The sequence below is a fragment of the Narcine bancroftii genome, chromosome 2 (genome assembly GCF_036971445.1).
Source record: "Narcine bancroftii isolate sNarBan1 chromosome 2, sNarBan1.hap1, whole genome shotgun sequence".
NCBI lineage: Eukaryota > Metazoa > Chordata > Chondrichthyes > Torpediniformes > Narcinidae > Narcine > Narcine bancroftii.
In genome coordinates this window covers 237652263-237675362 of record NC_091470.1, presented here as the reverse complement: position 1 = coordinate 237675362, position 23100 = coordinate 237652263, and the positions used below count along the sequence as shown (strand labels likewise).

The 23100-nt window shown below is 42.1% G+C and overlaps 2 protein-coding genes across 4 annotated transcripts in view; one reads left to right on the top strand and one right to left on the bottom strand.

The window, feature by feature from the left end:
• Nucleotides 1-23064, bottom strand: part of LOC138755143 (uncharacterized) — a 123285-nt gene extending 100221 nt beyond the window's left edge. The window contains exons 1-3 of one of the 3 annotated variants that reach the window (XR_011352060.1): nt 19719-23064; nt 16276-16349; nt 5635-5748 (exon numbers count right to left, since the gene is read on the bottom strand). The gene's annotated coding sequence lies outside the window, so the exon portion shown is untranslated. Of the gene's footprint in view, nt 1-5634; nt 5749-16275; nt 16350-19718 lie in introns of those variants that run through there. The other 2 variants (XR_011352059.1, XR_011352057.1) reach the window with 2 other exon arrangements.
• LOC138753096 (CUB and sushi domain-containing protein 3-like) overlaps nt 1-23100 on the top strand; it is a 691055-nt gene that overhangs the window by 437150 nt on the left and 230805 nt on the right. The gene's annotated exons all lie outside the window — the stretch shown is intronic.

Sequence of the window (23100 nt, the reverse complement as noted above, 5' to 3'; positions counted from 1 at the left end):
GTTTCAATCTGGCAGTACATGAGACCCTGGAGAGACATATCTGCAAGTGAATGGGATGGGAAATTGAAATAGGTGGCCACTCAGAGATCCACGCTATTGCGGCAGACAGAGCCGAGGAGCTCAACAAAGCATCACCCAGTCTGCGTCCAGTATCTCCGATGTAGAGTATGGGTGGTCTCAGTCTAGCAGTACGAGACCATGGAGAGACGTGTCGGCAAGGGAATGGGATGGAGAATTGAAATGAGTGGCCACTTCATTCTGATGTCCCAACCAAAGTGTGTCATCCGAGCAGATCCTTCAGTAGTAAATGAGCTTGTCATCTTAAATATTATTCTGAAATCTTGGAATGACATTTGAACTCACAATCATCCAACTCAGAACTCGACTCTTTTTGCCTACTTGATGAGTTAATATATATTTGCAATCAGTTTAGAATTTGTGGATTCCAGAGTAAATAATGAATACATGTCACTTCCTTTTTTCTTATTTAAAATTACTGTTCTAAGCATTTTGCAACAGCAAATACACTTCTGTGGTGGTGCATGAACATTTACTGATAACTCTCACTTAAATTAACTATGTGCAACAAATCAAGATACATGTCACCCCATAGTATTCAACATAGAGGTCAAAAAAAAAGAAACACATCTGCTTCTTGTATATTTTAGTGAAAATTGGAGTTATATTTAATCCTCGCCAAGTGCTTGTCAAAGAATTTGTATAATATTTTATTCAGTGGAGAGTAATTTTGAAGGAACTTTGTCCTTTGTCACTGGAATGGCACTGAGGGAGAGAATACAAGAAACAGCTAATATTTTCTCAGGTATTGAGCATTTGTGATCAAAAACTTATTTCCACATGAAAGTGACAAGGAGTTGGACTGTTTTATCATCAGTCATGGTCTTTGGATAAAAAAAAAGGTCTGAAAAAATATCTTCAATCTTGGAAAAACAATACCATTCACTTAAAAATGAAGTGACTGGACAATAAATGTGAAGTATCAGGACACATTTATTTTGTGGAGAGGGCGTATGCAAATAAAAAAAAAATGGACAAAGTGCACATAGTTTGTCTCTCTTGCCTCCAGTTGCTTGTGTAAGGAGTGTTCAGGAAGTGGGTGAAGGAGGCTACAATGGCTGCATGTCTGCCACAATCAATTGGAGTCTTCAATGTTTTTTCCAACAAATGGACTCAAAGAACGAGAAGCCGTGTTTTAAATAACATTGTAAAGTTTATTCTGGCCCTTTTATTTATCAATTATTTTTTTAAAAGCAGAGGGAATAGTTGAAATTTTCATTTCAAAACTTTACTTTTTCAATTTGGTATTCAGTGGGAAATGTGCAAGGACCCACCTTTCAATTCAAATTGCACATCTACCCTTTTTTTTTGAAGACTTTATTTAAAATTTTATAACATGAATACAATAGAGAATTACATTTAAAGAAAAATTAAAAAAATTAAAATGGTATGATTACAATATTACACCAGAAAACTACACAAAATAACCCCCCCATTAATTGTAACACAATATTAGTAATCTAACTTAAAATTAGACCAACCCTCCCCCCCCAAAATAAAGAGTGAAGAGTTAATAAAATTAACAATATTATATAAGGAAAAAAAAATACCCACTTACAAAAAAAGAGATAAAACTTAACCTAAAAAAAATTCTAACAACAAAAAATTTTTTTATCAATACTAAAATATCACTTAAACATATATTTAAATCAAACTTAAATGCACATAATTAGCAAACGGAGTCCACTTTAACTTATAAAAAGACATCTTATCCTGAATTGAAAAAGATATCCTTTCCATAGTCAAACAAAATTTCATCTCCAAATACCACTTATCTAAAGTTAATATATTTTTATCTTTCCAAGTAAGTGCTATACATTTCTTAGCCACGACTAAAGCTAAATAGATAAAGGAAATCTGATAATCCTCTAAACCAAAATCAATTAATGATTGCATGTTCCCTAATAAAAATATATTGGGATCTAATATAAGATGGATATTATATAAACTGTTAAAAATAGATTGAATACCTTTCCAAAACTGTTGCAATCGATCACAAAGTGCACAGAGTTTGTCTCTCTTGCCTCCGGTTGCTTTTGTAAGGAGTGTTCAGGAAGTGGGTGAAGGAGGCTACAATGGCTACATGTCTGCCAGAATCAATTGGAGTCTTCAATGTTTTTTCCAACAAATGGACTCAAAGAACGAGAAGCCGTGTTTTAAATAACATTGTAAAGTTTATTCTGGCCCTTTTATTTATCAATTATTTTTTAAAAGCGGAGGGAATAGTTGAAATTTTCATTTCAAAACTTTACTTTTTCAATTTGGTATTCAGTGGGAAATGTGCGAGGACCCACCTTTCAATTCAAATTGCACATCTACCCTTATCTCCAATCTCATTTGTTCAGAATAAGGATCAGAATTCATTGTCGTGCAGGTCATGAAGAAATTGGATGCTTTGTGGCTGCGTCACAGAGCAAATACTTCTATAAACCATATTTGAAAATAAATAAAATAGTGCAAGACAAAGAACTGACCACAGTTTCAGAGCAGTAACATCGACCTACTTGTTAAAATAAAAATAGAAAATGCTCAAAATACTCAGTAGGATAAGCGGCATCTGTGAGAAGAGAAACAGGGTGAACATTTCACATTGAGGACACTTTACCTCAGCTTGTTCGACTATTTAGTTGAATACAGCAGCATTGTATTTCTAGACCACTGAAAGATCAATGGGGCCAAGGGATTGACTCCCTACATCAGCAGTTAAAATATAAACTGTCTGTACATTGACCTGATGCCAAGTATGAAAGATCTTGACATCTGAAATCAGAATGGGAGTTGATTGTATAGTTTTGGTTCAGAATATGGTGAGCTGAGTTTGACTTGTGTATATTTTGCCATTTTCATGACTAGTTAAAGAATTTTTGAAGGCTGAATATAAAACAAAGTCTTATTCTAATTTATATTGATGTAAAAAAATGCAACTGGAAAGACATGGGAAGGTATGAAGCTTTATCTGTGGACTGCCCTCTTAGCTGTACTCCTCCAGGGTCCTTGAGATTACAACAGACACACCCATTGGCAGTGGTTAAGCTGAAATGACAGTCTGATGATGAATCCAGACACTGAACTTGACTACTGAGCCCTGCAGAATTTCTTATGACTGATGAGCTACTGCCAACAATCTGACAGCTGCCCAGGCTCTAAGATCCATCTTGCTGGAACTCAGCACCCTACCTTGTCAGATTACTAACAGACCCATGACACACGCTTTCTGAAGCATATTTGTATGAATATTACAGAAGAAAGCCCCAAATGTCATTACTACTTATTGTATAGTAATAGTTTTAAATTTTTGTGTGATTTTTGAGGAAAGACATGAATGAACGAATTGTCTGAGAATCACTTGTCTGCAAAAAAAGTTCAGAGGTGTTGCTTGTTTTTAGTTACCTTGTTGTTTATTGGACAGTTTAAGTAGCATGGGTTATTTCATGCCAAAATAACTACTATTGTTCGAACCGTGGAATGAATATCTGGAAACAATTCGTAACATTATCATGTTATGGAGGTTGAATACCAAGTTATAAATCAAAAGGATATCCTTGTCCTCATGTAAAGTAGAAGCGAGTGAATTAACCACTTTACATTTCTAGTGGCTGCTAAATCTGTATATTTATACTGTTGCCTGATGAGCAGAGAAATTCACCTTTTATCATAAATATTTATATTCATATAAATATTGGACACCAGTTGTTCTCCCCTCCCATATCCAAGTGAATAGAGCCAAATGTTTGGCAATTACTATTGACTGTTAGGCACATGTGATGTTATACACTTTATTGTCATTATGCTGGTATACCAGCAAATGAAACATGATTAGCATTGACCGGAATATATAATACAATACAATACAATAATTGCATACAATAAAAATAAACACACAATAAACCATGTACGATAAGACAGCAATATTCTAAAGTAAGCTGTTAAAAAAAGATTACTGATTCTGAAATATGAGTGCAGCACCGCTCAATACCAGGAATTGGTATTTAACATTATCATTTCATGAATAAAAGCTCTTTTTAAGTCTGGTAGTTCTCGAGCGGAGGATCCTATAAAATTTGCTCCGATCATAGGAGAATAAACAGTTCATAGTGTGTTGCATCTTTAATATTTCTCGCCCTGTCCAAACATCGTCCCCTACAGATAGATTCAATGGTAGACAACTGCATTCCAACAAAGTGTTGGGCAGTTTTCGCTTCTTGCTGGAATCCCTTCCTATCTTGTGCAGAACAATTCCTGTACCACACCGAAATACTGTATGTCAACACCCTCTCAATAGTACATCTACAGAAATCCAACCACACACTGGGGCGGAGGTAACTTCCTCATACGTCTCAAAAAATAAAGGTGTTGTTGTGCCCTTTTGATCAACATTGATGAATTCAAAGACCAAGTGAAATATTCAGAGATATGGACCACCAGGAATTTGAACCTCTGTAACTACTCCACCACTGCTCCAATGATGTAAATTGGGACGTGCATGTGGCTTCCTGCCCATCTAAATTCCTCAATGATCTCTTGTCTTCTGGGTATTGAGTAACAAATTGTTCTCAACACACCACAAAGTTAGGTGCTGAACCTCACCCCTATAGCCATTTCATCATCTCCTGTGATCAGGCCTACGACCATTGCGTCAGCTGCAAAATTAATAATTTAAGTTTGAGTTGTACATAGGAATGCAGTCGGATGTAAAGATGGAAAAGAAAAGGAGCCTCAGCATGCAACTCTGGGGCATTCTGGTGTTCAAGGTGATACAGGAAGAGAAAATATTGCCCAGCCAACAGACTGTAAGGAAATCCAGAATCCAATTACAAAGGGCACATATGTACCAAATACAAATTACTTTTCCCAACATCCCCAGAGGTCATCAGTGTTGAATTGGAACAACTAATATTTATTTGATAAGACTGTGACTGTAATATTTTCATATGTCATTACAATGTGGCAGGAGTCTGTTCTTATCATCTAGTCCCTGCTGCCTCTCAGCAATCCCATCAATCCTATTCTCCTTTTATTTCCTTTAATTCATTCTCTCTCACAAACCAGTGACCTCCACCCCATCCTTCATAACTCTGATTTTCTGCGAACCATCCACAATATCCAGTAACTGAGAAACCAGCTTGTCATTACAATGTGGGCAGAAATCAAAGCACCTCAGGGAATTCCACACAGTGACAGAAAGAATGTAAAAAAATTCCTATTGTTTCTGCACAAAGGGGAAACACTCAAAAGTGTTATAAATCCTACACTTTTGCAGATTAACACTGAGTGCAAACTGGTTGAAAGACTCATGATGATTTCACCTCAAGAAGTTTAAAGTTTAAAACTTGTAGTGATGTCACATGATGTCATAGATTTAGCTCGTGGAAATATAACCCTCCTGGGAAAGTTGTAAAAAAGTTAAAATAAGTATTGTTTTTAAGAATTAAAATTTACTGAGGGAGATTTTAATACACCTACAATACTTCTAAACATGTCTTCAAAGAAAAAGAAAACTGCTGCAGCCTTACCTGCAGCATGATCTGAAGAGAAGACATTTGAGGCTTACCGCTAGTGAAAAGCAGGGAGCTAGCATTCGAACTGCTCCATGGGTGAGTGGTCCAGTTGAGGGGACTTCTTTCAATGTTGCTTTCCTGCAGCGATGGAGCGATGGCGTGGAAGATGAACCTGGAAGTGACATGTGCATGCAAGAACAACGAGGGCCGTTAGAGATGCCTTTGGAGGAAAAAGACTCGGGCTCGCAGGCATACAGCAATGAAGCGGATTAAGACCAAGAAGGAATGCAGCAGCAGGAAGAGGAGATAACAAAAAAAGTTTAAAAATTTTAAAAGTAGAACCGAAAGTAAAGCCAAGGACATACCCAATATTGAGTTATTATCAGAATTTCAAGGTATAGAAAAGGGAGAAATAAATAAACTTTTGGAGGCCATCAATAAAATGAAGAAAAAATTGGATAAATTAGAAGGGAGAAGGAAAAAATAATGCACAAGGATATGCAACATGTAGAAGACAGAGTAATTACAGTAGAAGATACTATCACTGTTTTAACTGAGAAACCAGCTTGTGACTGTAATATCTTCACGTCATTACAATGTGGCAGGAGTCTGTTCTTATCATCTCGTCCATGCTGCCTCTCAGCAATCCCATCAATCCTATTCTCCCTTTATTTCCTTTAATTCATTCTCTCTCACAAACCAGTGACCTCCACCCCATCCTTCATGCCTCTAATTCTCTATGAATCATCCACAATCGGAATCAGGTGGATATATTGGAAAAATTGGGAGAAGAAAAAATATCAAGATATTGGGTCTTAAAGAAGGTGTGTAAAAGCAAGATCCAATAGGCTTTTTTATGGAATGGATTCCTGAAATGTTGGGAGCTGAATATTTTGACCATCCCATAGAGATTGAAAGAGCACACGGAGCTCTCAGAGCAAAACCGCTTCCAACTCAGATTCCATGATCTGTATTAATTATATTTCTTCGATACCAAGAAAAAAATCTGGTCTTTGGTAGCAGAAAGGGTAAAATTAAGAAGAGGACTGCTTGAGTATGAAGGGGGTAAATCTTTTATTCTACAGATTTATTAAAAAGAAGATAATTTAATTTGGTTAAGAAGATTCTGTGGGAGAAAAGATATAGGTTTGTATTGCACCATCCAGCGACTTCAGAGATCTTCATACCTGCTGGAAAAAATAAGTTTGAGCTTTGTGCAAGCTGAAGAATTCACACAAAATCTCCCAAGAGTTCAGGAGGAAGGAAGAATAAGGAGACTTGCTGATGGCATTGTTTCTTTGATGGACTACATTTGTCTGGTACTTCTCACAAACCAACTAATTCAAAATATGGCATACATGATAATTTTTTGTCAATTATTTCTTTGTTTTGTTTATGTTTTTTAAATAAAGCTTAATTCAGTTTAAAATAAATAAAGAAAAATGAACCAGGGAGTGGTTGGGGAGGGGAGGAGGTCTGACTTCTACTGGATCATGTGGGTAATTGTGACTCTGGACACGCCCCGTAAAATAAAGGGAGATGGTCTTGGGCTTTATTATCACAACACTTCTTGGTGAGGGTTTATTTTGTTCATATTTAGTTACAAGTTTGATTATAAATGTGCATTAATTTATTTCTTTTTTTCTTTCTATCTGGATTTCTGGAGAGATATAGTCGATCCACCATGCCAGTTTGGATCTGGCCTCACTTGTTAGCCTCATAGGCCTGTCAAAATGTCCTCTAGCTGCCTTAAGAGCAGTTATTTTTTCCCTTTCCAGGAACCTATAATTTAGCAGACCATGTTGTACTACCGGGAATGCCGCCACCAGCTTCCCAATCAACCTGGCCACCTTTTTATGGAGGTTCAACACTCCACCATGAGCCCTCTGCTGTCCTAATCTCTGCCACTTTATCCTCTGTCTTTTGTATCAATAATGAAGTTGATGAATTTTAACCTCTTGGTAGGCACCAGCACTAATTTCACAGGATGTTTAAGAAACCCCACATGGTCTAATAATCTCGAGGTGGCTGCTACTGTCCTTTCTGTTTCCTCGAACAATCTGCCCACAATAAAAGTATCATCTAGGTTACCCATAATCATGTGCCCCTCTTTCCTGAGCCTTGCAAACACCAACTTCAGTAACTTTGTAAATGCCCTGGGCGCTGAGCTTAGCCCATTTGGCAAAGCCTTATACTGCCATAGTTCCCCTTTCCAGAAATATTTCAAGAATTTCCTGTACTGTGGGCAGATCACGACCAAATAGTGTGTGTCTTGCAAATATATCGAGACCATGTAATTGCTCTTACATAACAGGCATCACAGAATATATGTTAACCATTTTAAAATGCTGTGCCAGACATATTCGTTAAGATCCGATAGATCCAGTATCACTCTAGTGCGGCCACTTCTTTTGGATCATGCTTTTCATGGCTACAACATTCAATTATGCTTTTCTTTTTTAATGCCGTGATCTTGGCATGTATAGCCTCCATCAGTTGTGGTCTGCATTTGTATGTATGTATATAGACCCTTCCTCCTTATGGGAGGGGTTTATTGTGGATCAAATTTAATTTTATACCCCTTTACTGTCTGTCAAATAGAAGCATCAGTGGTAATATTACACAACCTATCGACCGCCATCTGTTAAAGCCTTGAAATTATCAAGGCAACTCAACTGTAATTGCGTAGCGTTCACTTCCTCTACCCGCCTTGTCTGCGAGCTGGTGCATTCTGGGCCCATCTCAGCGAAAAACTTTGAGCAGGAAAGATCTTCTGCCACTGTGTTCATGGAGGGCGTTGCCCTAAAAAAGACCCGCTGGCTGTTTCCACTTGGAGCGGGAAGCTGCCTCCGATAATCCATTTAAGTTGCCCTGCATACCTATGATAGGGATGAAACATAATAGGTTCTCTTGCCTGTGCTCTCAAACCTCTGACCGTGCCAGCTGCTGCCTTCTGCTGCACATTCAAATCTTTCACCACTGCTGAGTTCGTCACCAAATAGAAATTTCATTACAATATTAGATGGCCTGCACAAATGAGCATATCTTACATTTAGGTCAGGCTTAATCAGCTCCTTCCTGAAGGCTTTCAGTTCATAGTTTGCATGGGATAACAGCCCCAGAGCATCTTGTTGGGTCTCTGATAAATCGTGTGAGAACGTCTTTGCGAATGCAGTGATACCTTTAACCAGAGTCCCCTGTAGTCTTTGAAAATTCATGTCTTTTGCCTTTGTGGCAACCTTCAAATTGTCCCATATCATGGCATTTACCTTCAACACCTCCAACAGAGGGTAGTTAACAGGGAAGGGGTACTTCTTGATTTCTTTTAGTACTATCTCCTGAAAAGTGTTCGATACCATATAAGTCATTGACCCCGCAAAATCATCCTATTGTGCTGGCCGATACCCCTCGATGCTGCAAACTTCATGGCAATAGTTGGTATATTCTCCTCCTGGTTGGCTGAGCAGTGTATGGGGATTTGTGTAACTCGGTCTCCATTACTGGCCATTCATCGTTGTCCCATGCATAATTATAAATGTCCTCCCCCTGCTCTGAAGGTGTAGGAAACTTACACACCATGGCCGTCACCAATTCCTCCGATTTGTCCAGATGACTTACAATTTTGTTGCTAGTTGAGGCCTTGTTTGGGCTGCTCTTGTGCGGGGTACACCCCTTCGCTGCCACTTGAAATACTGAGGTCCGATCACCTCATGCAGTGACTTAGTGGTATCACTGCTTGCATTTTGAGAGTCAGACTTCCACAAAACCAGGTCGTTGCAGCCAGTCTTGGACCCCACCTTCAGCGAAGGTAGATCTGTCGCTTGATCCCACCCCCCAGCAGAGGTAGATCGGCATTGCTGCTATCGTTTTCAGACCATGACTTCCACAAAGCCAAATCAGTGCAGCCAGCCTTGGGCCACACCTTCAATGAAAGTTGATCTCTATCACCTGATCCCACCCACAACGGAGGTAAATCTGTATCGCTGCTCCTCAGCTGGCACATTGCACCCCGGCAGATTTTTGGTGCTGACGAAGCACTGTGGGGGCTCTTCTTGGAGGCCTTCCTCCTCAGGCTCTTGCTGCCCTGCCTCTGCCCCAATCCCTCATTAGGACCTGGGAACCTCCCGCCGGTTGTCCTGGACCTTTTCCAGTACACCTCCACCTCAGGAGGGCTACATTTGGGCCTTTCCTCATCGGGACTTGGGAACCTCCCACTGGCAGTCTAGGAATTTTTACCACTACTCTCCTCAGGAGAATTCGTTCAGGGTTTGAGTCCATTTTTGTCGATCACTCTCCTGCGATCTCCCTCAGGACTCTGCTCCTGCAGGCCCACTAACAGCGCAATTTTGGGTTCACTCTACTACGATTCCCCACTAATTCAGTGCTTTTTTGCCTCTGTGCCGAAAACATGTGTTCTCCTCATAAGTCAACGGATGTAATGGCTGCGTATGTGCAGATGGGATCACACATTGGCGAACCAATGTACATTGTGAAGAATAATAATTCAATATAATTACCTGCATCAATTATATTTAATGCTGCAAAAATTGAATAGAATGAAATGAGATTTATCAGATAAATGTTTATACAGGTACAAAATCCTTTATACGACAATCTAAAATCCAGAAAGCTCCAAAATCCGGCAAGTGGGGAGAGAGACAGCAGTGCGAGTTGGGTGGGCGAGGGGGTAAAGACTGACAGCGCATATCGGGCAGGCAAGGGGGAGAGACTGACACCATGAGTCGGTCGGGTGAGGGAGAAAGACCGGCAGCGTCAGTCGGGTGGGTGAGGGGGGAGAGACTGGCAGCGCGAATTGGGCAGGTGTGAGACGGGCAGAGTGAGTTGGGTGGGTGAGGTGGGGAGAGAGTCCAGCAGCACGAGTCGGGTGGGTGAGAGGAGGGGGAGATGGCAGCACGACTGGAAGGGGGCGGGGGTGGATAGGGCAGCATAAATTGGGTGGGTTTAAATCTGGCTTTCGAAAATCCGAAAAAATCTGAAATTCTGGACATACTGTCCCGCAAGGGTTCCGGATAAAGGATTGTGTACCTATATATGGTGAAGAGATATGAACTTCTTTACATTCTGCGTGGACATGTTCTAAAGTAGGCCTTTGTGGGTGGACTTAGGAATTTTTTTTAGAGCAAATTACAGGTACTGTATTTCACAAAACCCAAACTTATTTTTATTGAGAAATATAGAAGGAACAAGACCGAAGTTGAAATTATCAATGTATTGTATGGGTCCAGAGGACCCCAAAGCCTAGCAGCAATAGAAATTCACAAAGGCAAATGGTCATTTAAACAAAAGTTGCTTTTAATTATCTTTAAACATGAAAACAGGATCAAACTCTAACTTATTATTATTAATTTAACCTAGCTTAACCCCCTTCTAATTCTAAGTGCACGTGAATGTAATGTGCATATAATTCTTTGAAAAAGTTATTTAGTTCACAGTCCAATCTCACTTCTAACTTCTCCAAATTCACTGTTGTCAGGCAATTCTTATATTGTACACAAAATTTAACATTTTTGAAGTTCACCAAGCCTTGGTACTTGAAAGGTAAATGGTTACTGCTCAGGAAGATTCTTGTCGGTCTTCAGAGAGAGATGTTGCTCATTGGACACCCACAACTGATTCCTTCTTAACACCCACTTCAGTGCCAGCTCGTCATGTTCCAGTCCCCAGCTGCTGCTAAACTGTAGAACTAAATTCTCTCTCTCTCTCCCTCTCTCTCTCTCTCTCTCTCTCTCTCTCTCTCTCTCTCTCTCTCTCTCTCTCTCTCTCAGAGAAAATCACATGACTCTCTTAGAACAGCTAACTGTACTCGGACAGACTGCGGCACTGGACCTAATCTTTCGAGTTCATTCATCTGTTGCTTTCCAAAACAATAATCCATTACTCCACAGCACGTCTAATTAACACCTACTTGTGAAGTCCTTATAGGCATTCTTCAATCTTTGTGCAAAGGCATTTGCAGCCTGAACTGTCTGGCTTGAGCAGAGCTCTGGAATTTTAAATGAGGCCTGTTTTGATGTGTTTGTATCTGTAGGTGACCTAAACTAAAAAAAATCCTGCCACAATTCATCTCCCTTAAAACATATCTATATACAATATAAAATATAACATAATCTGACACAGTACCAAACAAAATTTGTCAAAATAGCTTTAATGTTGGCAAGGAAGTGCATTGCAGTGACGTGGAAATCAGACGCATCTTTTAGTATGGAGAGATGAAAATTACATACAATTTAAGAAATAAATATGCTAGCTTTGTTTTAAAATTTGGAACCTGTATATGCAGAGTTTACAGGTAAATATGTAAAACTGTACCTCCGTCCTCTTGAGACCCAAGTTAATCTTTTTCCCTAAAACAACCACACAAACACTGTGGGATCTCAGTGTGTGAATCAATCCTTTGAGCAAACCAGAAACTATTTTCTTTTCCATACTTCCTATATGCCTAATTTATATTTTTCGTATAATTTTTGTGTGGGAAGGGATATATTGGGATGGAGGGATGGGAGGGTAAGGGCAGCATAAAAACCATCACGTAACCATTGTAATTTTAGAAAAGTAATCATTACTGTTTTATTTTACTGTTTATGAATGACGTGTGGAAAAGTTTTAAATAAAATATTCACAGAAAAGAAGTTTAAAGCTTTAAGACTTCTCAGCTGCAGTCTTAATTTTATGTTGAACTTTATTAAAAATAATTCTATCTGGGTGAGCAACATAAATGGATCAATGCTTTATCCATGATGAAAAACTGTGATAGAATGTTTTAGCTGCTTGGTGATATGCTCGATATGATACAAAGTTAGAAGGATCTGAGGTATTCCAGAAAATGAAAGTATGAGACACTCACAAATGGAGAATTGAAATTTTGAAACCTGTGTAATATTACATAGTTATCCTTAGCTGATCTTCTCCGCTCCTCTTTTGGAATTTAGAATTTAGAACGCGCCTTTCTTTTGAATTCTAAATGTAACTGTAAAATTAAGTTGAGTAAAACTTGGAAAGCAGCCACCAAGTGTTTCATTCTCACAACAATTTACTCAACTTAATGGACAAGAATTGAGATGGCATGGAGACCCATTTACTTAGACATCGACCCTAACTCACTGAGAGCTGCCAAGGAGTGGAAACAGTTGTGTACCATTTTCATGAACTACGTTGACAACTATGGGGACAAGGTATCAAACAAGAACAGGCTGTGTGAGTTGCAACATTTTTGAAGACAGAAGGAAGTAAAAATTTTGACTTTGCTATCTCGAATTAGGACAGTTTTTTTTAATGTGAAGACTCCCAATGAGGATTTTGCCAGACATTTACCGGCTACCAGGCGGCAGAAGCCAGGAGAATTATTAAGTGATTTCTTCAGGGAGTTGGAAAAATTAAATAGAAACTGTAATTTTCAAGATCATAGTGCGGAGCAGTGTGGAAATTAGGCAATGTGTGACCTGTTCAATGCTGGCATTGCCTCACTTGCAATACGCCAGTGTTTCTTCAAAAACAAAATACTGGACTCACAGTCTGCTTATAGCCAAGGTACTACATTAAATATAGCTCAACACAATAAACCCCAGCAGCCCATACAGCTGCAGCAGTGAACCCTGTACCATCACAGGTACTGCAGGAGTCTTTAGCAGGGCTGGCTGAAAACCTTCCACTTGGTCCTGAGAACTCAGCTGTGGCTGCTACTTGTAATACAAAATGGAAATGTTTCTTCTGTGCTTTCTCTTACCATTCACGGGATAACTGTCCAGCACGTGAGACTACTTGTTATAAACTTTCCAAGAAGGGACATTATTCCTGGGTGTGCATATCCAAGGCCTCTCCGAGTTCAATGGCAACAGTGGTTAATTCTCAGGTACTGGCTGCACTTACTAATGGGCCACAAGGACGCGTTCAAGCCGCAATCTTTGTGTCTGTGAATGGTAAAAGGTTAAGTGCTCTGTTGGATTTGTGCAGCACTGATAGTTACATTAGCGAGAAAGTCACACGGGAACTAAAACTAAAGGTTTACCCATCCAGTAAAGACATGGCTCATAAAATTTGAAACAGTAGTTCCCAAGGATATGTTGTTGTTGACCTAATTCTTGGTCTTAATACCCAGTCTTATGCTGCCACATGACTTGGTGTGTTGAAGGACCTATGATCTGACTTAATACTAGGCCAGGATTTCCAGTGTCAGCATCTGAGTGTGTAATGAATATACGGAGGACCCTTGTCTGAGCCAACTGTTCTGATCATTACTGAGCACTGATAGCAGCAAAAATAGAAGAGCTATCCCTTTTTCCAAACCTATTACCAATCTGTGAACCAATTGCTGCCAAATGAAGACGCTTTAGCAAAGATGATCAGGACTTCATTGCAGAGGAAATTTGCCAATTTCTTTCAGAAGGCATATTTGAGATGTGGATATCACCATGGTGAGCCCAAGTGAAAGTGGTGAAGGATCCAACTTACTGATACAAGAAGCAAATGTGTGTGGGTTATTCACAAACAATCAATCCACGGAATTGGATGCTTACCTCTTGCCAAGAATAAGTGAATAGTGAAAAAAATTGGAAAATATAGTGTGTTCTCTCGCTTTGATCTGAGAAGTGCCTACCACCAAGTGTCAGTGAAGGAGTCAGATAAGAAGTATATGGATTTTGAAGCCAATGGACGATTATACTAATTTTGCAGGATGCCATTTGGAGTCACAAATGGGGTAGCCACCTTCCAGTGAGCTATGGACAAGTTAGAGAAGAAAAACAGCAAGGTGCCTTCCCTTACCTTGGTAATATCACTATTGCTTCACATGCACAAGAGGGACATGATTAAAATATAAAGAAATTCCAAATGACTATCAGTCAGAAGCACCTAACACTTAATGGTTAAGACTGTGGAGACTGTGCATTCCATTAAAGTCCTTGGATACTGTGTGGGGAATGGTATTATTTCACCAGACCCTGAGAGACTTCGCCCACTACAAGAACTGCCTCCACCTGAAAATTTGTGATCCTTAAAAAGGGATATTTGCTTATTACACCAAATGGATTCATTGGTTTTCTAATGGGATTCAACTGATGGTAAATACAGAGAAGTTTCCAATGGAAGAAAAGGCTCTGGATGGCCCCCTGTACTCAGTGGATGAAAACATACCCATTAAGGTAGAGTGTGACGCATCTGATGTGGTTATTTCTGCTGTCCTTAACCAAGGATGGCAGCCTGTTGCATTCATGTCAAAGATATTACAGCAGTAGTTTTCAACCCTTCTCTTTCCACTCACATACCACTTTAAGTAATCCCTATGCCATCGGTGCTCTGTGAGAAAAATTGTCATGGTGTCGCTGGCCAGGTCAACCCCGCACATAATGGGACGAATCGCTGTAATGAACAGCCAGCTTGGCAGGGCACAGGGGCTTTACCCCCACCGTGCAGAAGTTCCAGGCTGCAGGAGCGCATTGCCAAGGGAACGGCCAGGCCTCACAGCAGCATTATGACATCATTCCCATGAGCCTGTTGCCTCCCCTAAAAAGGAACATGCACGGTTTGAATAACCGGCAGTTACTAGTTTACTCACTTGGTGTGGACGGCATTTATTTCAGCTGCTCTGCCTTCAGCAGTGCAACAGTGATGACCCTGAACGGGTTCTAACGGTTTTAGAACCCACAACACACAGCAAGATAAATACTGTCGACTCATCCACAACCCAAGTGGCTGTCACCAGTAGATCTACCACTACAGTTTACAACCATAAGTGTCCACTTGCTGCCATTCTAGGCAAACCAGCCACGCAGCTGGCTGCAACTTGCAGAATCACTGTTCACCCTGCGAGGAATAACAGCCGAGGACACAAAGTTCTAGCACGTGGTCAGCACCCTGGACCCCTCCACATCATCGAAAGTTGCCCCAATTGTCAACAACCCACCCATGGATGGCAAGTACATGATGTTTAAATATTTTTTTTTCTTGAGTCATTTGAACTTAGCCAGCACAAATTGGCCATTGGCGTGCCTAACACGCAGGGCTGAGGTGATCACAGCCCCTCAGAACTAATGCAGGAGCAAGTGGCTCTTGCAGACAGACACACAGAATACTTCCTGTTTGAGGCCCTGTCCCTTTCCAAGTTGCCAGTCCATGTTGCCTCTGTCATCTCCAACATGGACTTTGCCAAACCACACTTCGTGGTGAGAGAAGGAGATTGATTCTTCTGCACTCTGCAAACCGACTCCGTCTAGGTGCAGCCCATTTGTGCAGTGGGAGCATCAGCACAAACCTCGGCCACCTCAGCCATCGGAGCAGCCCAGCTACAATGCAACGACAAAACAGCTACTACCACTGTTGGAGGGACCACGATGCCCAGCGGTGTGTACTGCCTTGCACCTTTTCAGGCAGCAAACCCAGTCTGATGCAGGGAAATGAGCAAGCTAGCCACCATTAGTGGCCTCAACGGTTGGCACCAGAAAAGGCTTGAAGGTTTATATATTCATGCTTTAGAGTATTTTTTTTTTTTACCTTTTAAACAGTTTATTCTTAATGCAGGTACATTAGTTACACATTTTCAGAGTTGGTCTCAAGCAAGCAGAAAATACACTTATTCAACTTCTACCACTCATCAGAGGTGCTCAATACCAGGGGATTTACTGCATATAGAACAATTTCTATGGTGTAAATAATTCAGGACTTGAAACATTGGCCTCAGAATTACCTTTTCCTGTGGTGAAATTCACATTGAAAACATGATCTTCCACTGATGGTGTTGAATTTCCTTGTCTGAAACCACTGAAAAAAAGATATTGTTATTTTAATTGCAGTGTTCTCTCTTTTTTGATGTATTTTGAGCTCTTTCATGCAGTTACAGAAACTATTACTTCAAGGGACATATCAAATGGAAGCAGTTTCATTCAACTTATTAGAGTTTGTTGTTCCTTAATGAGTGGATAGTATATTGATGGCTAGATGGGACTGTGCTCCATGCAGGTAAAAAGGACTCGCATGTACTTTTGAAAATCAATACCTGTGGGTGGTTATGTCCTGTGAATAAAGGTCAAGAAGACTCTTCCAACTAAAATAAGGTGCTCCTGGCAGACAGTTGCAGTGAGATAAGGATAACACTGCAGTAATTAAAGGAATGAGGTTGATAACTAATTGCCAGCTAATGTTATGAGCACCCTACTGCTAACATTCTTTGAGGGAGTATTACTTAAGAAAAAATGAAATGATCTTTTACCAATGCATTAACTAGAGGAATAAATTCCTCAAACATTTCAACCTTTGTTTGAGAACTAGGGATATTCACCTTCTGATTTTTGTGAATAAGCTGGAACTAATAGAAAAAAAACTATAATTTAAAACTGATGCACAAGGCAGAAAAGTAAGAAAACAGGTTTAAACAATATCAATATTATATTTCAATGTAATTCCTTTTTGCATTTACTGGGAAACTAATGGCACCCATTCAGAATGTTTAAGCTCATTCTCTCACTTGTGTTTTAAAAAAAGGATGGCACCTTGCATTGTTATTTCTGCACAAAGTGTGCATTTCTTTTAGCTTTAATGTTGATTTGGCATAGGTTTTATTTTGAATATTTGAAGACAAGTAATTTTCTTTTCTTAACACCTCATATCAAAATGGGTCTCCATTCCCCAAGGCTGAAGACCCCAATCAAAGCATATTTAGAATTATTTGTACAAAACATGTACAATCGCAAAAGATATTTGAAGTATATCTTATGAGGAGACCAGGTGGAATGTTTCTCTTGCAAATTAAAAGCTTCTAATCAGGTTTCTTTGTGGTGAAATGTCAGAAGAATAATTCAGTCTGGACAGATTTAAAGGAAATGTAGTTGCAAATTTTATTTTAGGTCAACAAGGCACTACGCAGCTTTTATTTCAATTCCACTGACACAATGAATCAGGAACCAAATCTATAATTTCTGTGAGGAAAATGTAAAATTCAAAATCATATTACTGGAATTAAATTCTTTTCTGTCTGTTGAGTCAACTGTTAAATTAGACTGGACAACTTTGTTCAGCTTGGGGCCTCAGCAAAAATAATAAAATAATTTATACAATTTGATCTGGGATTGGAAATTTCTCTTGTAGATGCCGGAAATGTCCATTGATGGTTGATGAGGATGCTGTACATTCTATGATTCAACTAAAATTCACAGAGGGAAAATTATAGCTGCTCAATTCAAGTTTAGTGGAGAAAATCAAATGAAGTGGAAAATCAGACATTTAGTTTGTTCACACTTCTGGACCCTCTGTGTGCTCAATGCACCAACAAACAGAAATACAGATGCATTATTCAAGAAGCTGTGCCATGTGGCTGGACACTATCACTGTCATTCACACATCTGTGAGCTGCACATGCTTCAGAAATAAGTCATCGGATTTCCTGCAGCATGATTTAAAAGACCTACCTGAACGGGCTGGGACAGTGCAGTGAACCTACTTCAGGTTGGTGCTTCTTCGGGACAATCCTGGCTAACAGTCTCTCTCTTTCCCTCATATCCCTCCCCTTCCCTCACCCCTGCAAATCACACCGGACAACGAAGATTTTTCTTCCTGAAAACTTTAGTGTGTATTTTATGGATTTTGGACTGCCGATTGCAAAAATCACCTTAAAATTCTTCTATTGGGTACCGTTTTTTTTAGATACAACTATTTTTGAGATTTCCTCTCATATTTTAAGTATATTTCAAGCCTACAGTAAAATACAGCATCACTGAAAATTTGTTTCCTACATTCGCACTTTGACTTCTTCCCTTCTGATCTTGACGTAGTCAGTGATGAACATGGTGAAAGATTTCACCAGGATAATGTGACCATGGAAAAGCTGCATCAGGGCAACTGGAATCCATCAACGCTGGCTGACTATTGTTGGACACTGACACCAGAGGGGATCAGATGTGGAATACAAATGAAAATCATCAGAAAAAAATGCTTTGGTCAGTTGATCTAACGCTAAGTGTCAGCACCATTATGCGATTAAACATGCTAAATTCAATAAAAGTTCATTTAATATTGCTCCGACTTCCAACATGATGCATCAAATTAAAATTATCTTTTGTGTTCAGCTTGAATTTGCCTATCATTATCCCCAATGTTTTTTTCAGGAAGCAACCTTTTGAAAAATATTGTGGTCCAGTGTCATTACCATCCCCACTCCCATCAGCAGTCAACAATATTCTCTCCTGTGCTCGTAAACCTTTGAGTCCTTTACCTGCAAATACTTCCAGTCACCCTTTCCCTTCCTGCAAAGCTTCACCCATCCACCAGTCTGCTCCTGCCCCCACCACTAACGGACAACCAAATCTTCACTCATTGAATGAACGTTAGAAGATGATCTTTCTTTTAAGTCCAATAGATACTAGTCAATCTCCTTCTTATTCACGCTGTTACAATTCTGACTCCCCTCTGGAGTCACCATCCACTTCTGTCACCCACAGTCATCCTCCTTTGCAACTCCAATACCAAACCCAGCCACAGACTTTGATTTCCTTCATGTACTCCAGGAACCTAGGTGCATTTAATGGAGCACCTGTGGCGATTGCAGGAGCTGAAGGAAATCACTGCTACCACACCGATGGTCGTTAACAACTGTTTTAGTACAAATTCAGCACACCCCTTTAAGGGCAGCATGAGCTCAGTCACCTGGTACATAGTGACATCATAATCGCTACCCAGAGCACGCGTTGGAAGGGATGCTGGAGTGAGAAATTTCTGAGCACGCCATTTCCCCATGGCTGCACCGCCACATGGTGATACAAGTGGGGATGAGGATGTGCGCTGCCACACAACCCTCCCAGAACCAGCAATGCGTCCTGTCACTTTGGCGGCCAGCGCTTGGGCACGGCTGTCTGCACCGGCTGTGATAAATTTAAATGAGCAGCTATTAAGCGGTTTACAGTAAACAGTTCTTCCCTGCCCCCACATCTAAAGTAAAAGTTCCACCCAACCACTGGAGAACCTTTTATGCCCCTTTGAATGGGTGCTGCAGCGGGGCCCTCTGTGGTCCTCTAGGGATGAACTCAAATTGCGCCACATCCAGATTTTTTGGTCGATGGGATGGTCAGGTGCTGTAGTGCGGTGGGGGTGGTGGGGTTAGGTTTCCCAATCATTTACAGAGGACCGCAAGCTGCTCACCTTCATTGTGCATCGTTTCGGTCTCCAGGCCGAAGAATTCACCTGGCAGGGCGAGTGGCATGCCATAAACCATTTCTGCTGATGAGGCTTGCAGGTTCTCCTTGGGCGCCATCCTAATCACAAAGAGAACCCAGGGCAACTCGTCCACCCAGTCAGGGCCGGAAAGTCTTGCCATCAGAGCGGACTTTAGGTGTCAGTGGAACCTCTCTACCAACCCATTAGACTGTGAGTGGTAGGCCGTGGTGTGGTGTAGTGTTACCCCTAAAAGCCTTGCCAGCTGCAAATATAGTGCGGATGTAAATTTGGCACCTCTGTCACTCATGATGTGTGCCAGTACACCAAAATGAGCGATCCACTGGCTGACCAGGGGTCTAGCACAGGTCTCCGCTGATGCCTCATGGACAGGGATGGCTTCCGGCTACCTGGTTGCTCTGTCCATTATGGTAAACAGGTACCATGACTCCCTAGACACCAGCAAGGGGCCCACGGCATCCATGTGGATATGTGGAACCTCCGCAATGCCGAGTTGAAATGTTGAACAGGGGCCTGCATGTGCCTGTGGACTATAGACGTCTGGCACCTGATGCATTTGCGGGTTAGCGCTGCCATCTCCTTCTTGAGGCCATGCCAGACAAATCGCTGCACCACCATACGCACGGTAGTCTTTAATGAAGGGTGGGCAAGATCGTGGATAGATCTGATGACCTTAGTCCTCCACTCCTGTGGGACTACCGGGCGCAGTGAGCCGGTGGAGGTGTCTCAGAGCAATGGCTGGATATCCTCGAGCTGGAGACCTGAGAAGGCGGTCCAGAGATCTTGAGTTTTGGTATTGTGCTGCTGGGCCTGCGCTAGTTGCATGTAATCGAGGCCGGGAGCTAGCGTGCTAATGTCCCGGTGGGAGAGAGCATCTGCGACTACAATGTCCTTGCCTGCCCAGTGCCGGATGTCTGTAGTGAATTTGGGTCCATAGGACAGGTGGCCTTGTGGCCTGGCTGAGCACAGGTCCTTGGCCATAGCCAGTGCTTGTGATTGGTAAAAACAGTGAAATTCTGCCCTCCAAGAAGTATCGTAAGTGGCGGATGGCTAGGTACAGCACCAGGAGCTCCCGATCCAACGCATTGTATTTAAGCTCTGGCAGCCACAAATGCTTACTGAAAAATGCCAGCGGGCGCCACTGTCCATATAGCCACTGTTCCAGTACTCGCCAAACCACCGTGGTGGAAGCGTCAACCGAGAGTGCCGTGTGTGCTTCCAGATGTGGGTGCACCAACAAAGTCGCCTCTGCGAGGGCCTGTTTAATTGCAGCGAAGGCCTCATCTGCCTCCTTCAACCAGGCCAGGGTTTTCTCTTTCATCGCGATCAGCGTGAATGGAGGGCGCATGATGCGGGTGGCATTGAGGATGAATCTATGGTAATTACCATTCCCACAAATTCCTGCAGGCCCTTGAGGGAGGAGGATTTGGGAAAATGCTAGACGGCTGCCACTTTCTCTGGTGCCGGAGCTGCCCCAGACGTTAGATGGTGTGCCCCTGGAACTGCAATGTCTGTTTCCCAAACTGGCTTTTGGCCTTGTTGACCGTGAGGCTGAATTCTGCCAGCCAGGCAAATTGGGTACAGGGATGGGCCTTGTGCTCTTCGTGGCTGCGGCTGGTTACCAGGATGTCATCTAGGTAGAAAAAGACAAAGTCCAAATCCCTACCCACTGCATCCTTGAGGCACTGGAATGTCTGGGCCACGTTTTTCAACCCAAATGGCATCCGGAGGAATTCGAAAAAGCCGAAAGGGGTGATTATGGCGGTCTTTCCAACATCATCAGGGTGCATAGGGATCTGGTGGTATCTGCACACTAGATTGACTTTTGAAAAGAACCGTGCGCCGTGGAAGTTGACCGCAAAATCCTGGATACCTGTCTGGAGTGGTAGCATTATTTAGCCATCTGTAGTCTCCACAGGGCCTCCAACCCCCTGATGACTTCGGGACCATGTGCAGTGCTGCTGCCCAAGTGATGTCTGACCGCCAAACGATGCCCAACTCCTGGAGCCTGGAGAATTTCTCCATTGCCTCTCTTAGTTTCTCCAGTGGTAGCGGTCTAGCTCTAGCATGCAGATGGGGACCTTTTGTGGGGATGTGATGGAAATCTCCATGGCAAGGGGAGGCAATGTTGAAGCAGGGCTCCAGGATGGCAGGGAATTCACTGAGGATCTCGACAAACTCATCTGTGGCAGTGGCCAGACGCACTGAGTGCAAGGTGCAGGGGTTGAGCAGCGTCCTGGCCCTCAAGTCTACCAGCAGACTGTGAGCCCTTAGGAAGTCAGCGCTTAACAGTGCGGTGCCCACAGAGGCCAGGATGAACCTCCAAATGAACTTTTCATCCCTGATCTGTATCTGTGCCCTATGGGTGCCATAGGTCTTGATTGCAGAACCATTGGCAGCCCGCAGGGTTGGACCGGGGGTCTGGGTTCGAGTTTCCAGGGCTCAGCTCTGCTCCTGTGACCACCAGGAACCAGCAGCCCATGGACTTGTCAGTGATGTAAAGAAGGCTGTTCACGTTGCCAACCGTGGCAGCCATCAACGGCAGTTGGCCTGGCCATTCCCCTAGAAGTTGCAGGGCTAGCTGTAAGTTGCAGGGCTGATGGCACTTGCGGGCTTTCACTCCCCAGCGCTGGTGATAAAAGCACCATGTTGACTGGGTTTCCTCCAGCTTGTGCTTGGGGGTATCCTACGGTTGGTGGACCCCGGCTTGGAGACTTGGCTGAGGGCTACCTCGTTCTCCTGTTTTGTGTGCCAGAGGACATCTGCCTGGGCTGCAGCCTTGCCGGGGTTGGAAAAGTCCTTTTCAGACAGATGGAACCGGATATCTTTTGACATGTTAAAGGAATATCTGGCGGAAGAGGAAACAGGGTTCATGATCCTCTGCCAGGGCCACCATTTTGTCCATGAGTGTTGAGGGGCTGCGAACATCCAACCCATCCAGGTGTAAGAGCCTGGAAGCAAACTGCTGGGGAGTGAGGCCAAACTTCCCCAGGAGTAGATTTTTGAGGGCGGTATACTTGCCCACTGCTGGTGGCCGGTGAATGATGTCGACCACCCTCGCCGCCATGTCCTGGTCCAGCACGCCGACGATGTGGAAAAATTTTGTGGCATCGACTGAGATGTTGTGGAGGTGAAATTGAGCCTCTGCCTACCTGAACCATGTCCGTGGGCAATAAGGCCAGAGGGAGGGGTGGGGGAAAGCTTGAGGGCTACAGCATTCACCTCAGCTGCATCCATCATTTGCTGGGTCCAGATAGATGTCTGAGCCCGTCAGGGTCACCACTGTGGCAATTGTAGGAGCTGAATAAATCACTGCTGCCACACCGATGATCATTAATGACTATTTTTA